The following is a 6881-nucleotide window of genomic DNA, read 5'->3' on the forward strand; positions in this document are numbered from 1 at the left end:
GTGTCTTTATAGCAGCATGATTTATAATCCTTTGGGTATATACCCAGTAATGGGATGGCTGGGTCAAGTGGTATTTCTAGTTCTAGATCCCTGAGGAATTGCCACACCGACTTCCACATGGTTGAACTAGTTTACAGTCCCACCAATAGTGTAAAAGTGTTCAAATTTCTCCACATCCTCTCCAGCACCTGTTGTTTCCTGACTTTTTAATGATTGCCATTCTAACTGGTGTGAGATGGTATCTCATTGTGGTTTTGATTTGCATTTCTCTGATGGCCAGTGATGATGAGCATTTTTTCATGTGTTTTTTGGCTGCATAAATGTCTTCTTTTGAGAAATGTCTGTTCATGTCCTTTGCCCACTTTTTGATGGGGAGTATGCTTGCATTTCTGTAGTGAATTTGAAAACCTAATCCTTCCACTTAAATAGGTTTAATGTTATGAAACAATTGACTTTTCTCTAGGAGTTAGGAAGATTATCATAATGAAACTTTTAACTTGTTACATTTTTGATGATGATGTTCTGTAAGAATGATTTTATTATTTTTATTTTGTTTAGGAGTCTTAGATCATATTTAATATTAAGTTGTTGGGCCTAGTAAATTGTATGAAGGTATCTCATGCAGATCTCAGTTCTTCAGCTTTAACTATCATTGACAAATTAGCTTTAGATCACATTCCTCTCTGGATTAAAAAATTGTTCTTGTTCATTACTTGTATTTGTTCTTTGCTTATAGTTTTACAATGAGTTGACTGAAATCCTGGTCAGGTTCCAGAACAAATGCAGCAATATAGTTTTTGCACAGAAGACAGAAAGAGATGAACTCTTAAAGTAAGTCTGTTTTGTGTATCAAATTGTACTTAAATAATTTTCTTTTAAAAAATCATGTAGAGACTTTTGATGTGAACTTGGTAGTATGAGATAGCAATTTCCCTCTTTTTCTCATGGAAGAAGGAACTAGATAGAGTATTTTACAAAGCAACAAGTAAACAGCTGCACAGTCTGGGAATGAAAGGATGAAAAGAAGCAGAAACTGTAGATGCAGGAAGTACAGTGAGGTCACGGAAATGATAAAACAGTTCAGGTGGCAGATCTCAGGAAGTGCCAGTAAATACAAGCAATTTATTTTGAAGTGGCAAATAGGTTCCTTACATAAAACTAAGCTATAGAACATGGAGGAGACAGCGTGAATAGCTCAGAGAATACCAGCAAAACCACTTTCAGAAGGAGGCTGCTGAGAAAGCAGGGCCAGTTAACATACGACTCATTTCCTGCTGAGTAATCAATACAGAGTAGCACAGCGCTGATAAAAGGTGAAAAACATTAACAAAATTTAATAAAACTTCATAGATGAAGAACACTTACCAAAATAATATTGTCACAGAATAGGTGGAAATTATGAGCAAACGTCTGACCATGAACTAAACAAAAAGAACAACAACAAATGTAAGAAGGCAGTCATTCTAAGGCCGGGGTCCCCAGTCCTGGGGCCATGGACTGGTACTGGTTCGTGGCCTGTTAGGAACTGGGCTGCACAGCAGGAGGTGGGTGGCAGACAGGCAGGCGGCTGGGCGAGTATTACTGCCTGAGCCCCACCTCCTGTCAGATCAGCCACAGCATTAGATTCTCATAGGAGCGCAAACCCTATTGTGAACTGTCCATGTAAGGGATCTAGGTTGTGCGTTCCTTATGAGACTCTGACTAATGCCTGATGATCTGAGGTGCAACAGTTTCATCCTGAAATCATCTCCTGCTCCCCTGTGGAAAAATTATCTTCCACGAGACCGGTCCCTGGTGCCAAAAAGGTTGGGGACTGCTTCTGTAAGGAATACTTTGAGCAGAAATTCCAGAACTGCAGGAATATGGTAAGAAAACAGGAAGTGATAAGATGTGAGGTGTCAGAATTCAGGAAAGAAGTAGAAGGGAAGAATAAAACCACCACATGGGAAAGAGCACAAAGGGCAAATAAACACTGAAGAACACACAGGAACACAGAGTAGAAATGAGGAAATTAAAATGAAACCAAAGTCAAGAAAGAATTAGAAAGGATTAGAGAGAAGATGGGCACAGAAGGTCTAATATAGGCAAAACTGAATTTCTCTCAAAGAAGAAAAACCAGACAGAACAGTTATTTGACATTCTGTAAACAGAAAACTTATTTAATGATACTCCAGAACATTTTCTTAAAACAAGTGAAGGTTGTTGAAAGAGGACATCATATGGTAGGGGAAAATGATCAAGAACTGTCAGCATCAAGGCATATAAATTATTGGCCTTAAAAGATAATGGCAGAATCCTTTAGGCAGTCAGGCAAAACAATCAAGCCAGTTTATAAAAAGGTGAAAAAAATTAGGCTGGCAGCTCTGTATGCCAGAAGAGAGTGGAGTGATTGCTGTAATCTCAAGGATAGTAAATATGAGCTAAAGATTTTATATCATATAGTAAATACATGCTAAAGATTTTATATCCAAACTGTCCTTTGGGTACATAAAAAGCCGTATATTCATTAGTAATAAATATAAAGAGCTGAAAGAGTCTTATACCGATGACCCTTTCAGCCAACTAGATCTTTATTCACCTCTCTGCTCATGTTCATGAGTGAAGTTATTTTCTTCTACCTCTAAGAAAGAGCAGGTTAGTTGTTTTTAGAATATTTCTACTAAACCTATAAAAAGCAAATAATTAGAATGTTTTAAAAATGGTTCTAAATGTTTAAAAAAAAGGTGATTTTTTTTTTTAGATGGAGTTTTGCTCTGTCACCCAGGCTGGAGTACAATGGTGCAATCTTGGCTCACTGCAACCTCCTCCTCCCGGGTTCAAGCAATTCTTCTGCCTCAGCTTCCCAAGTAGCTGGCATTACAGGTGTGCGCCATCATGCCTGGCTAATTTTCGTATTTTTAGTAGAGACAGGGTTTCACCATGTTGGCCAGGCTGGTCTCGAACTCCTGACCTCAGGTGATTGGAATTACAGGCGTGAGCCACCCCCCCAGCCTAAAAAAAGATGAGTATTCTCTATATGAGTCTTAATGATAAAAAACTAACAGATTAATACAAAACAGTCTACAGACCAGTTTCAGTTATGAATATGGATGCAAAAGTCCTAAATAAAGTATTTGCCAGTAATAGTCACCAGGACGTTAAAAAATAATTATTGGCCAAGGGGAGGGGGCATTTATTCCAATATTCAATATTCAGTGTTTTCACGTCAAAGGAAAGATCACAGGTTTGTCTTAATAGATGAGGCAGAAGCATTTAAGAAAATGAGTGTTCTGATACTCAGTAAAATAAGAATAGATAGAAGATAGATGCTTCCGTAACATGAAAAAATATATATGTATGTGTGTGTACATATTTCTGCCCAAAACTCAGTATAGTGATTAATGGAGAAGCACTATAAACAGTTCCCTCTGAAGTCAAGAACAGACAACAAATGTCACTGTCAGCACTATTTTTAAATACCGCAGTACACACCAAGACAATCACATGAGAGAGCAATTAAAAAATTGGAAAGGAAGAAGTAAAACTAGCACTATTTACAGACATTATGATTGTACAACTACTTGAAAACCCAAGAGAACCGCAAAACTCTGCAAATAATAAAATAATTATTACTGAAGTTGTTGATCATAAAAATAATTTGTAGAAATCAGTGGCTTTCATGTAAATAAACCTATAGAGGATAAGATGAAGAGACCCATTTACAGTAGCAACAAAAAGATAAAATATAAAATATAAGTTTGTCATATATGAGACCTATGTGAAGAAAACACTATTTCAAGGACACAAAAGAAGGCTTGAGCAAGTTAAAAAACATGTTCTTGGATAGGATGACTCAACTTCATAAAGATGTCAATTCTAAGTTAACTTATGCATCAACTGGGCGTGATGGCATGCACTTCTAGTCCCAGCTACTTGGGAGATTGAAGTGGGAGGACGGTTTGAGCCCTAGAGTTCTAGGTTGTAGTGCGCTATGATTGTACCTATAAGTAGCCACTGTACTCCAGTCTGGGCAACAGTGAGACCCTATCTATAATAACAAACATAAATAAATAAATAAACATATGCAGCCAGGTGCGGTGGCTCATGCCTGTAATCCCAGCACTTTGGGAGGCTGAGGCGGGCGGATCACAAGGTCAGGAGATTGAGACCATCCTGGCTAACACGGTGAAACCCCGTCTCTACTAAAAATAAAAAAAATTAGCCGGGCGTGGTGGCGGGCGCCTGTAGTCCCAGCTACTCGGGAGGCTGAGACAGGAGAATGGCGTGAACCCGGGAGGCGGAGCTTGCAGTGAGCTGAGCTTGCACCACTGTACTCCAGCCTGGGCAACAGAGTGAGACTCCATCTCAAAAAAAAAAAAAAAAAAAAAAAAAGAAAGAAACATGCATTCAACATGCTTTTGATTAAAAAAAAATCAGCTTTTCATTTGGAATCAGACAAGTTGATCCTAAAGTTCAAGTAGAAAAAGAAACAAGGTCAGCCAGGAAAACAATAAAAAGAGTAGTGAAGGGATACTAGTTCTACCAGATATTAAGGTATATAATACCATCTTTAATGAAAACACAGCGGTACTGGTACATGATTAGACAAAGACAGAATAGAAAATAGAAATAGATTCCAATGCATATGTGAATTTAGTGTAAAAGATCTTTAACCAACCAGAAGAGGTTGTGGACAACTGCCCAGCCATTTAGAAAATAAAAGTTATCTTTATACCAGAGTAAGTTCTGAGTGGACCAATCTTGAAATTTGTAAATGAAATATAAGGTGTAAAATAGAATGGAGGAGAATTCCTTAATAAAGCTGGGATGGGCAGGATCTAATAACTCCTACTTAAAATCCAGAAGCCATTAAAAAAAAGAAAGGAATAAGTTTCTCATAGAAATATGATAAACAGAGTCAGGATGTGACAAATTGGGAATCCAGTATTTGAAACTTATTCACAGGCAAAAGGCTAATTTACTTTATTTAGAAAAGAACTCCTAGAAATGAACGAGAAGAAAACCCCATAGAAAACTGAGGAAAAGACGCAAACAGAATTTTGCAGACAAAGAAATACAAATGGCCCTTAAATAAATGAAAAAAAAAATGAATACCCTCATTCATTATAAAATGCAAATCAAAATTAGTCTGAAGTAACATTTTTCAGATTGGCAAGAATCTGAAAGTTTGATAACATGCTTTGTTGTCACATGTTGGAGAAATAGATTTTATACATTGCCGTGAGAATACCCAATGATGCAATCCTTGTGTTGGGCAGTTTAGCTGTAAAGAATAAGACTACAAATTCAAACATCCTTGAATCCAGTATTCTGTTTTTGGGAGTCTATTCTGAGGATATATTAGAATATGCTAGAAATGACATATTTATGAGCTTATTCATTTCTACATTGCAAATAGCAGTAAAAAAGTAGAAACAAATAAAGTGACCAGGGCTGGTGAAATAAAGCTGTACTTGTATAGTGAAATGCTGTGCAGCTATTTTAAAAAACAGGATGTTTTCAATTTACTGATATGGAAAGATCTCCAAGATAGTTATGGTAAAAAGACACAGAACGGTGTGTAGAGTATGCTTTGTGTAAAAAGGAAGAAAATAATAAATATAGAAATTGGCTTGTTTATGCACAAGGAAGCTCTGGATATTCTAAGGAAGAAAGATTGGAATATCGTCATTTAAAATATTTTATATATCATATATCTAATTTAAAAATCGGGTTTGTTGTAAACAAGTGTATATTTTATTTACACTTGTCAAAGTATTTTCAGCTCAGTGATTGAAAGGTGAATGAAAGATGGAAAAGTAGGCCATATAATAATATTAGCTTTTGAATATCTGAGAGTTTATTTTGTTAAAGTCATTGTTAATACTGAAGGCCAAAATCCTCTGAAATCTTACTGGATATAATGTATACCGGAAAAGTATACATAAGTGCATATCTTGTTGAATATTCACAAACTGAGTACACCCAGGCAACCAGCACTTAGATCAATACACAGAAAATTCTCGGCACCCTAAAAGCATTGTTAATGCATCCACCCAGTCAGTCAGTCTTTATCTTTCTCTTCCAGGGCAACCGCTATCCTAACTTGTAGGAACATAGATTCCTTTCTCCTGTTTTTGCATTGTATATAAATAGAATTACATATTACGTACTCTTCCATGACTGGCTTTTATTCTACGTTATATTTGTGAGATTTATCAGTATAGTTGTGTGTATTTGTAGATCTTTTATTCTCATTTCTGCATATATTTTATTATGTGAATATACAAGTTATTTATTCTACTGTTGAATATTTTGAGTAGTTGCCAGTTTTGAGCTTTTATAAATAGTGCTGGCATGAATGTTGTAAATCACTGCTGTCCAGTATTGCTGGTAGCAGTAAAAATATGGAAACAAGTCAAATGTCTGGTTCTGGTTAAATAAAACTACATCTATATGGTGAAGTACTATGCAGTGACATATGCAATTGAAAATGTAAAATTTGTAGTAGCCATAGTTAAAAAAAACAGGTGAAATTAATTTCAATATTTCATTTAACCCAGTATGTCCAAAGTATTATTTTAACATATAATCAATGTAAAATTACAAATGAGAGATATTTTACTTTTTTTCCACGCTAAGTCTTAGAAATCTAATCTGTATTTTTTTTTTTTTTTTTTTGTGAGACGGAGTCTTGCTCTGTTGCTCAGGCTGGAGTGCAGTGGCACGATCTCGGCTCACTGCAACCTCCGCCTCCCGGGTTCAAGCAATTCTCTGCCTCAGCCTCCTGAGTAGCTGGGATTACAAGCACCCACCACCAAGCCCAGCTAATTTTTGTATTTTTAGTAGAGATGGGGGTTTCACCATCTTGGCCAGACTGGTCTTGAACTCCTGACCTCGTG

Source organism: Pongo pygmaeus, chromosome 8 (genome assembly GCF_028885625.2).
Source record: "Pongo pygmaeus isolate AG05252 chromosome 8, NHGRI_mPonPyg2-v2.0_pri, whole genome shotgun sequence".
In the NCBI taxonomy this organism is placed as follows: domain Eukaryota; kingdom Metazoa; phylum Chordata; class Mammalia; order Primates; family Hominidae; genus Pongo; species Pongo pygmaeus.